Genomic DNA, 12,230 nt, shown 5'->3' with positions numbered 1-12,230 from the left:
AGGAAGACACAACAGATGGTGAATATTGCGGGACTCGCGTTCGCAGGCGTATGTCACTCGACCTATCCCTAAACCTTTTGGCCTTCGAGTCGCAAATCTCATGACGGACTTATCTATCGCCCCCACTCCTGTCTACTCTTTCCGGCTCCCACGAGTTCGTTATTGGCAGCTTCCTGTTGTGTCATTATGCCCTCCTGCCATGGATGGCAAGAAGGATTTCCCACCAGCTCTGTCCCACACACGGTTTTTAGAACACGTTTCTACTCATTCTGATGACATCCCTGTTTTTACTAATGGTTCCAAGTCAGATGCAGGTGTTGGGTTTAGTGTGGTTTTTCCCTCCTTTTACCGGACTGGTAGCCTTCCTTCAGCGGCATCTGATTTTACTGCAGAGTTGTCTGCCATAGTCCTTGCTTTACAGTTAATTTTTACCCTCCCGCTTTCGTCTTTTACAATTTTTAGTGATTCTCGCAGTACTCTTGCTGCTCTCTCCTCCTCTATTATTTTCCCCAAACCATTGGTTTTATCAGCTTTGGATTGGCTTTATCTGCTTAACAACAGAGGATATTATGTTGGGTTCTGCTGAGTCCCTGCTCATGTTGGTGTTCCTTGGAATGAGCAGGCAGACCGCTTTGCCAAAGAGGCGTCAAGTCGCGCTCCATCCCCTGCCCCTGTACCGTTTGGAGAAGTTTTCCAATGTATTCGTGTGGCGACCGTTGCAGGTTGGCAGAGGAGGTGGCAAACGGGTGTTGCCACCTCGAAAATGGGAAAGATCACCAGTTCCGTTTTCCATGACTGGACATAGACGCACACCCGCAACCGTCGCACACAGATTTTATTAAAGTGGCTACGTATCGGTCACACATATATTACACAAAGATATCTCCTGACAAGAGACCCTCAATCATACTGTGATGACTGCCTGGTGCCGCTCACCTTGCGGCACCTGCTGAATGAGTGCCCTACTTGATACACCGCTACCTCTACCGGTGTCGAGGTAGAGATAGCGATGTCTACTATCTCTCACAAGTCCTTGGACCAGCATGTCTGGCTCCAGGCCATGATGTTTTTGGGTACTTGGGAGAGGCTGGCTTCCTCCCCAATTTTTAAATTTTATTTTGTTTTATGCATTTTAATGTTTTATTTCGTTTTGTTGTATTTTTAGTTACTTTTAATTTAATTGTTTTTAATTGTTTTTAGTTAGTTTTTTATAAACTATTTGGTTTTATTAGTTTTTTTTTTATAAACTATATGGTTTTATTAATAAATCGTAGAGGCGCCATATGACCTAAGTTGTTGCGGCGCCTAACATTAAAACCAACCGACCTCATGTTTCCAGACACAGAGAATGAAGCACCAAAATAGATAAAAGAAAAAAAAACACCAGATGTCTTTACATAGAGCATTGGTTGTATCTTCATTCAAACCGCCCACCATTACGGTGGCGGAGCCAGGCCAACATCCACCTTCTTCCTCCCCGTGTCAACTCGTCATTATTTCCTTAAATTTCAAGTGTTTCCCAAGAATTTTTAGCTGTTTTCCACCTGAAATGCATATATTGTAGTAGAAAGAGAAAGTGAAAGCGTGCGTGCTTTGGGGTCCGAGGGGTCTCCAAGCTCACGGGTTCGAATCCTGTCCACGGTCCGAGTGTAGGTTGGGCTTCCTCACTCGAGGCAACGGTTTCCTAGCGGGTGGATTTTGAGGTAGGAGGTACCCCAAAAAGTATCCCCTTTAGCCCAGAAATTCCCGTGAGAAGTACACACGGTATAAATAAAAAAAAGGAAACGTGGAATGGAATTGTGTGAGTGTAGTAGTAATGGTGGTGGTGGTGGTAGTGGGTTTTGTTGTTATTGTTGTTGTTGTTGTTGTTGTTGTTGTTGTTGTAGTGGTGGTGGTGGTGGTGGGGGTAGAGGTGGTAGTGGTGGTAGTACTGGTATTATTATTATCATTATTGTTATTATTATTATTATTATTATTATTATTATTATTATTATTATATTATTATTATTATTATTATCATTATTATTATTATTATTATTATTATTATTATTATGGTTATTATTTTCATTATTATTATCAGTAGAAGTAGTAGTAGTAGTACGTAGTAGTAGTTGTAATAATAGTAGTAACAGTAGCAGTGGTAAGTGCAACAACAGGAGCAGCAACAACACTATCATTATTACTGTTATTGTGTGTGTGTGTGTGTGTGTGTGTGTGTGTGTGTGTGTGTGTGTGTGTGTGTGTGTGTGTGTGTGTGAGTGTGTGTGATTCCCCTACGGTCGTATGGTGGTTATCTAGCGAATCGCTAACCTATGGAGGGCTCAGGGCCGGTACTTATAGATATGTACGTAGCATTTCTTAACATTTTTACCTAAAAGGGCCAATTTAGAGTTCACAAAAACCTATCTTTGTAGTATACTACTACTACTACTACTACTACTACTACTACTACTTTTACTACTATTGCTACTACTGCTGCTGCTGATACTGCTGCTGCTGTTACTACTACTACTACTACTACTACTACTACTACTACTACTACTACTACTACTACTACTACTACTATATTCTATTACTACTACTACTACTACTACTACTACTACTACTACTGCTTTTACTATTACTACTGCTACTACAACTACTACTGATAATAGCAATAATGATAATAATAATAATGATAATAATGATAATAATAATAATAATAATAATAATAATAATAATAATGATAATAATAATAATAATAATAATAATAATAATAATAATAATAATATAATAATAATAATAACAACAATAATAATAATAATAATAATAATAATAATAATAATAATAATAATCTGATCTGTGTGTGTGTGTGTGTGTGTGTGTGTGTGTGTGAGAGAGAGAGAGAGAGAGAGAGAGAGAGAGAGAGAGAGAGAGAGAGAGAGAGAGAGAGAGAGAGAGAGAGAGTGTGTGTGTGGGGGAGTGGGGAAGGAGGGAGTTAGATATAAGTGATAGGGAGAAGTATGAGAAATGTAGTAGTGGGGAGTGGGGCTGGGGGGGGGGACATGAAGTGGGGTTGAGAGTGGAGGTGTGGCCTAATACACGTCACGAGTTCTGGCCAATGATACTTGTCTATTAGAATATCTTGAGTCAACATATCGCTCTAGCGGCCATATTCAGAAACGCCTTGCCTTTTCACCACGACAATTTTTCAAGTCCCATTTAGACAACTAGCTGGGTTTTCAAGACAGTTTTTCCTTATGATCAATTAGAAATCTTGCCAGTCCATCACCAAAACCATAAAAATACCCTTAAAAACATGAGTATCTTCAATTAGAACCTTTGGCAATAGTCGTCGTGAGAATGCAAAGCTCTATAGGTAAGACAAAGGGTAGGAAGGCTTTTTTTTTTTTTTCAAGTAGGGAGCTGTCTGTAAATGATTAATTCAATTCTACATAGTGTTTTTTCTTACTGATGGTAAAGAAAACATCCTTGAAAACCAACTACATAATTTCCACTCAGGGATTTTAAAATGATTTGCGATAAATTAACGAAATATTTTAGAATACCACCCTAGTTCTGACAGCAGTACTGCCACCACAACCACAACCACCATCACAACCACCACCATTATTACCACTACTACCATACTCCTCATTTCTCCTTCTCACACTGGATCCTTTTACCGTTTTGAATCTGCATCTCACAGTCACGGTGTAAGTTAAACCATTGTTGCATAGATTTATTTTCATCAGCGGAGTCTGTCGCTTCTTTTTCTTGCATTTCTGGAGTCATCAGTCTCACTTGATTAAAAATTCCCTCCCAAATGATTGTCTCTGTTATTGCTTTTCTCATCTTCCTGGTCCCTTAAACGTTTCTATCTGTTTTGGTTACTCTACTTAACGATAACTTCTTAATCTGTTCTTCCTACCCTTTGTTTTGGCACCTAATTCCTCTCCTTTTATCATTCCTCTCTCTCTCTCTCTCTCTCTCTCTCTCTCTGGTAATGAACAAGGTACATTTTATTTCTTCTCTACATCAAATATGAACTTTCTTTTTCCAAGCGCCTCCAGCCCCATCAATTCCGTCACCCTTGTCCTCCGCTGGTCGCCTTGCTGTGATGGAGAAAGTTAGTGGAGGTCACTATAAAATGATTTTTTTTTTCTCTCATCTTCACTTTACTTTTTGAAAATTTTCCCCCTCTCCGTTGTTGACGTCTTTTCCACCATGGTAAACTTAAATAATTCGAGCTCGCTTACACAAGTTAGGCCGTGCGACCTCCCTCACCCCTTCTCTCTCTCTCTCTCTCTCTCTCTCTCTCTCTCTCTCTCTCTCTCTCTCTCTCGGGCTGGGCTGGTGTCGGAGATAATGACGTTGATAATGATACTGGTAAAAAAAATGACCTCATTATTTTGACTTAGAAACTTTAAACACCTGTATTATATGTATGTGTGAGTCTCTCTCTCTCTCTCTCTCTCTCTCTCTCTCTCTCTCTCTCTCTCTCTCTCTCTCTCTTTCGTGTGTGTCCTTTTCATTCCAACCTGTTCCTCTCTTCTTCTCCCTCCTTTCCTTGCCCTCCTCGCTCTCCGCACCGCCACGTCTGTTCTCTCAGATAGCACTGCTCAGGTTCCTTCCTCCTGCGGCCTGAGAGTCTTCTTCCTGAATGCCCAAGCCAGGCCAAGTCTTCCCCTTCCATCACGCACGGATGTGACGACAGTTTCTCCCTTTATTTTCAGTTGTTATTTTGCTTGTTTTCTTCCACAATCTTTTCTTTTTTCAGTTTCTTTCCTCTTCCATGTTTTTTTTTTCATTTTTCCTTTCTCTCCTTTCACTACTGCTGCTACTACAGCTACTCCTTCTACTACTAATATAGAGTTATGCCATCTTTATAATAATGGTTACTTCTTCGGATGTCATACAGGGCATTCATTTCCCATCATCCCGTGCAGAGATAAGTGGCGCGCAGACGAATGGAGTTCACGGGTGTCAACACAGATGTTGTCCGTCTTGGTAACTCGCAAATAATAAGGTTATTCTTATTTCTCCGGTTCCAACTCCTTGTTTCTTTTCTTTTAGTACTATTTCTTTTTTCATATTCTGTAGTTGTAGTAAAGTGATTGTTTCCTTTTCGGCTGTTCCAACCAGATGTCGCTAAAACGGATCACATGTTACTAACTTCGTCTTTTACTTCTGCTAAATCTGTATGTTTTATTTTCAGTGTATTCATCGCCTTTATATTGATCGTTCTCTCTTGCCCTTATGTGTTGGAGCTTTACCATAGATTTTGAAATCCACCGGTGTTTGAAATTGTCTTGCATTCATTTGTACAGTCATATCCAATCCTGTGTAGCTGGTAACTCATGGTAAACTGGCCAAACTTAGAAATAGCCAGCTGTACTGCATCTCTCTCGATCTTAATTTCTGAACAATCATAACCTTAGAAAACCTGTCAAGTGGTAGTTTCTTAGCATAGTAGGACTCATGATTAAGGGGAGTATTTCTAAACATAGAGAGAGTGGGGTCATCCTCCTCGCCTCCTGACCGTGGTGATGCTGTGTGAAATTGTGCGTAGTGCTCGGTAGCGCGTCCCATGATCAATACAGTCACGCAGCCAAAAATAAGTCCCGTGCACCTTGACTGATCAGTGGTTGCATGATGAATGATCCCTGACCTTTGTCACTTGTGGAAGTTGAGCAAATACTGATGCCGCACTCAAGCCAGTCTTCATAAACGTTTTCCTCTCTCATGGCCTGTATTGGGAGACGATTCGCTCTCTCATCACGACTGTTTTCAAAGGCCACACAAACGATTTGCCGAATTTTTAAGAGTGCTTCTCCTGATAATAGCGTAGAAATCATGTTGATATGTCACTGGAATCTTAAAAAAAAAACACCTTTGAAATAAGTATAACCTCAACAAGGGCCTTTTGGAAGTAGTCAAGAAACGTTCAAGAATTTTCGAGGAGTTTTCAAGATCACAGAGATAATCGCCCGGGTTCACATGAGTGTTTTTCATATCCATCTTGTTGATCTGTCACTAGAACCATAATCACTGATACATGTCCTTTCCATGTAACTTCAACAAGAGCCCTTGGAAGGTAATTGAGGTGCGGTTAGAGGTGTTTCAGAATATGGCACTCATTGTTAAGAACGTGGTGAGTTACAAATTATGGGTGTGAGGCAGATTAATCTTATGTGGAACCGAGTGTTTACCCACTGACAAATCTGAAGTGTAGTTTCTGTGCCTGTGTTACGTGTAATTTATCATCATTTGGGTTCTGTTTCTGCAAGATCCAAAGAGCAAGGTTTCCTGGAACTCAGCAGGCTATTCTCTATTCCTGGCTGGTGATGAATGCTGATTGTCGCCACATGAATTCAGGTTTACTCTTCATACTCGTATCCTCATACTTTAAACCTTAATCGGAAATCTCCTGTGCTCGTTTTCAGCTTGATTTTTTCATCTAATGTTTCTTAAGAGGAGCTCTGATGAAGGAATGATAGGAATATTAATGCCACTGTTTTCACTCCTCACAAATGTGTTCGCGTTCCTCACCAGGGAAAAATTTCCATCGTTTACGAGTCATTGATTTTTTGTGTTCAAACAGCTACAGTAGAAAGATAATCCCAATTTGCTTCTGTTCCTATTAAAATGCATATGTATATTTCAAAATTAAAGAAAATCATCCCTATTCAGTTCAACGTGTTCTTCTATAGGTGACTTCTACATAATTTTACTGAATTACACTTGCACAAAGGTGATCTTGTTTTCCTTACTCAGTATAGTAATCTAAGTAAGTCACCCTTATTCAGTGTAACGTTTTCTTTAGTACTCGATTTCTAAAGTCCCGCTGAATTCTATTTGAACGAAGAAGATAACTTAAATTGCCCTGGATCAGTGTGGTGTTCGTATCGAGAGAAGAGAAATACGAAGACAGCAGTAGCAAGAGTAGTAAGAAGGAAAGAGAGGAAGCCAGCGCTGGAGAGGCAGAGAGAGGGAGGGAAGCAGCCAACCAAACGCACGGAGGGAAGTCCAGAGCAACTATTGGGGAATTATCACTAAGACCATTACGTGCGCTGAGCAGATTAAGACGTCCTTATTATTAGGAAGTTACGGCAGAGTTCTTAGTTTTTTTGTTTTTGTCCTTTGTGTTCCATCCTACACAAAGTCTCGCTGCCGTGCTTCATTCATTGTGTGATGGGAGAACATGGCAATTCTACAGCTGCTGCTACTATTACTACGACTACTAAGTGATACAAAGTTTTAAAAGGGGAAATTTCTCAAGAGTATGATACAGGTGGTTTGGTGGTGATGGTGGTAAAAGTTTTAAGAACAAAGAACATACAAAATAAAGGGAGTTGCAAGGAACCATGAGGCCTACAGGTGACAGTCCCAGCATGAAACATACCTTAGCATGAAGCATACCTTCCTATTGCCTCCTATAATCTTCATCGTTAAATTTATCTAATCTTTCTAATGATTCAACAGTGACAATTTAATTAGTGTCTGCTCCATTCATCAAAGACTATTTAAGAACTAATTTCTTATCTATTCTTTTTTTATTATGACCTAAATTTATCAAGCTTGAATCTATTATTTCTTGTCATATCCTAATTACTATCCCTGAGAATTTTTATTTTTTCCATTTTATCATTGAAAACACTATCAGATCCTCTCTTAATCTACTCTTCTCTAGGGAATGCAAATTTAAACGTTTCGATCTCCTTTAGTTAGATATATTATCAAGATTCCATATATATATTCTCCCTTACTGATTTTAACAGGTCTATTCTTCCTATAATATAGAGACCAGAATTGCACTGTTAGGCTGTTATGGGTGAATGGCTCTTGATGGTCCCTAGTGTCGCCAAAATGGCATTCCGGTGAGTTAAGATAAGGTGAAGTAAGGGAGGGCAAGACACGGTAAGATAAGGTTCGGTAAAGTAGGGTGAGGTGACGTGAGATAAGGTGAGCTAAGTGTTTTCGTTGTCGTAATGAGAGAGGAATAAAATAGAGAAAAGTGACGGTAACTGAAGATCAATAGAAACTGTAAGCACGGGGAGAGAAGGGATGGTCTGAGTAGCTGGGGAAGTTAGTGACACAACTACTGAAGTTTGGCTGTATGTGCGTCGGCTTCTCCAGACAACCGAGTGCGTTATCGTGTTACCTGTTCCTAAGTGCATGTTACCTTGCCTCTGCCGTGACTTAGGGTACAAGCATCACAATCTAATGGATTTACAAGTTGGTATGTACAATAAGTCTTAAAGTTTCAAGGCCATTAACGTCTTAAAGGGAGCCTGGCAGCGTATGACCAAAGTTATTGATGGCACGAAGTGAGGCACAACTCTGCCTTCCGCCGCGTAATTCTTCAGTGTTTGCATGGCGCTTCGTGCTGTTTGCTCCTTGATAAATCATGCACGGAATCTTTGTTGACTCGATTAATAAGTCTGTGTCAAGTACGTTTTCACGTGACCCCCGCACCAATGCCGCCATCGTGCAGGCACACCCGGCGGATCCCTCTGCAGATGGACTTCGGAAGACGCGGGTAAACAGAGCCCGGAGAGGAGATCAGCGCCGATTCACTCCGGTCATCAGTTGCTCTGGCCAGGGCTCAACGCCTGAGGTGTTTGTGACATTGACGCGTCGCAGTTTCTGCAGCAGCGTGACAAAGGACGAGAAGCATCGCCGCTGGGGATTAAAGGCTACAGGGGTACAATGGACATTCCTGACCTTCACATTCAAGACTCTTCCATAATAATTTGACTGATTCAGCTCTTCATGTAACACACTCCTCTCTCAGTCTCCGTGATTCAAGAGACGACAACGAGAGTAGGACAAGCCAGCCCAGACTGCTGTGATCGTCGCCTCCACCTCACACCAATCTGGGGTTATATTATGATATACGTACACTGTTTGTGGTTCCCCTTTTCTTTCACCTTTCTCACAAATTTATTAGATCACGTTCCACTGTAGTGTGAATGTATAATACGATTTCCTTTTATTTCCTCCATTTCTATATCTCACGTGATTATTAGCTTGAGGTTCATTAAGTACTTTTGAATGGTTTCCTTTAATTTTTATTACTTTTTGTTTGTATAAGACTTATACCACCTGATGATCTGAGCAGAGGCGACACAGCCACCACCTTCCCGCTGCTCATCAATTATTATCCTTACACGACTCACACTCAGCCGCATGACAGACATACAAAGGTTAAGCACAATATTTTTAAGGTCAATATTTTCCTCACTTTTAATGGTTCTTCAAATAAACGTACATGGAGATTCTCTTTGGACGAAACTGATACAGGAAAATTTCAAAGTGCGCAGTTTTAGCGATGAGTGGGCGTAGGAAAAAAAACAGGATGATGGTGGGCGAAGGGAGGAGGAAGGGAAGGGGTGACAGTATGTGGGAGGGCAAAGAGGAAGGCTTGGGGAACGTTGTCTAGTGGAATACCAATTACTAGTGCCGCCCACGGTGACAAAAAGCCAGCGGGCACGGCAAACGAACGCCCACACACACATGAAACTGGCAGGAATACTGTCCATTGCGATACCAACATGGAGAGGTAAAAGAGAATGGGTATTTGCTATTGTTTTTACAAGGTGAAGTGTGGAGGGAAATCGCTGACTAGATTGATCACAACGAGGTCGCTTGCAAACACCACAACGAGTCTTTATTGGTTTTGCATTCATGTGGTGACAGCCAAAGAGGCTTACAGTGCAGGCAAAAACACACTAGCTAATCAACTGACTCACTCACACGTTCATACACTTACGAAACAACTAAAAAATAGAAAAATCATTAAATTCGGAATAAATATATTGATATTGGCACTAAAAAGAGTCACAATCTTGTCAAAACACTTCAATAAGACATTTATATTAGCATCAAGAAAAGAGGCAAGACAATTTAACACGCATCATCAATAACTATGCAGAAAATAATTTTGTGCGTGTGTCTATTGTTTATCACATAAGTAACAAAATCTGTCGGTCTCTCAGTAAGGCTTTTGTCTCTCCGCGCCTAAGCTCGTAAGTTTAAGAAATCGAGTGCCACGATCCTCCTGACAAAGATCGACATCTGTGGCATTCGGTTCCCTGTAATTATTCTCCGCAGGTGACAGGTGTGCTATTTACATATTCTAAGTCCACGTTCTCCACATGCCTCTTCCTCACTCTATACTCTATATTCTTCTCTTTATCAATTGTTTCTCAGTCACGCTCCTCCATCCCATATTTCCTTCAACTGTTTGTCTTTAAGTTAGCGTGATAATGCACCTTGCATACATAATCATATTTCATAATTGGGTTAGTAAAGATGATGTTATATAGTCTTTGCAAACATCAGCTTCCTTATTTTCAAGGTAATAACGACATCACTGAAAGATAAAGATTACAAAAATGCCGATTTGCTATAATACCAAAGATAGCATGCATGACGGCACTGTTTGGTTACATAAACATTCAGACAACAGGCTTTAATTTGATGGTGAGGACAGATGTTAGTATAGAAAGAATTTTACTTACACACTATTGTCAAAACTTAATCCACTGGTTACAATTGTTAACATTATTTCATGCCACCAAAAAATATTATTTCAATCATCTGTTATTTTACTGGAACAACATTGTGATAAATATATATGCCTGATACCTTTTTACATTTTTTCTAACTATCGTCACACGGTTTTGAATATTTTCTTTCATACTAAACTCCACGAATGGTATGATGGTGTTACATTGGCACTGAGAGGCACTGACGGGCGCTCAGAAACATAGAGTGATAGTGAGAGGCACTGACAACCACGTCGGTGAAAAGGAAAGGTTACGCAGTGATCAGGGAGAGGTCAGCGAGTGCCGCGGGAACCCAAGCGAAGGAGTTCCGACAGCTGACACACTCACTGGTGGTGGCGACGCGATGAAGCTCGCCAGATTTTATAGATAGGCAATTACAAGAGACCTACTTTATTTGAGGGATAAGAATTATTAATCTATTTTTTTTTCCAGCCCAGTAATCGCTGTATTGTCCTCCTGACACTGAGGCGAGGTGGGGATCCGGTCGAGTGTGCTCATTAATTTGATTCGTATGTATAAACGCTTCAGACTTTCCCTAGAATAATTTTCAAATGCCACAGTTGTGATTTGTAAGGTTTCCATGGATGCTTTGTTTCACTGACGTAGCACAATACTTGTAAAATAAAACAGAATCGTAAAATGTTCTTGAAACCCACAGAAATATTCACCAGTTTGTATAAATAATTTTTGAAATGTATGAAAACACCCGATGACACGAGCCTTTTTAATATTGTAGCACTGTTGACAAATGGTTCAGTCTCTGGTCCTATTTCAACAAATGCACCAATTTCATCTGGTTTGAATGAAAAGTACTTCCATTTATGCGTCTCTTAGCTCTTTCTTAACAAACGTATCAATTTTTCTTTGTCTGAATGAAATCTATACCAATGTATTCATGTGTCTACTCGAGAAGTTGTGGTGTTTCTCCCCTGATTAAAAATTAGTTACGAGTCGGTAAACATCATACCAGTCTGTATATGGAACTGCAACACCTTCAGAACCTGCCACTCATGAATAAATCAGTCTGGTTATTAATCTTGTTCAAGTCCACATACTCACAAATACATTATATATTACTTATTGCAAATCTAGTAGTTTTTAAGAATAATATTTCACCTCGAATCTTAACTTCAACATTAAGTCTATTCCGTCTTCGCAAGTCAACCTAAGCCAGCTTAACCTATTGCAGCGGGATTTATTCGAGGGGTAAGCCATGTAGATGTAATATTCGCGAAGGAAATTTACCACGGTATCTCAAGGCGTATGTTTATCTACTTACGCAAATCCTAAACGCTACCTTACCATCACGTCCCCCTGTTCTCCACCACATGTTCTGAAATATTACGCCGTGCTCGCAAAGGAGAGGAGCTTTAACCCTCTACGTATTTATGGAACGATTAAAAGATATAATAAAGTACACCCTTGGCATTACACCCTCGTCTACTGGAGCTGATATACCAAAGCCGAGCCACCGACCAATATTATACTCTGGCATCCAATACAGTAAAATTGAATAGAGGGGATTTAGTGAGAAAAAGAGAGTAAAAGCGTTGTTGTTGGTGGCAGTAGTGGTTGTAATGCTTATATTGTTGGCGTGTAAAGAGTGACTATTCGTGTGTATGACGAGAGTAAAGGCAACGGTGTGGTGGAGCAGTAAATGTGTGTTGATAGCCTGGA

Source organism: Portunus trituberculatus, chromosome 14 (assembly GCF_017591435.1).
Source record: "Portunus trituberculatus isolate SZX2019 chromosome 14, ASM1759143v1, whole genome shotgun sequence".
Taxonomy (NCBI): Eukaryota; Metazoa; Arthropoda; class Malacostraca; order Decapoda; family Portunidae; genus Portunus; species Portunus trituberculatus.
The sequence above is the reverse complement of the archived record's forward strand: the minus strand, read 5'-3'. Positions refer to the sequence as shown.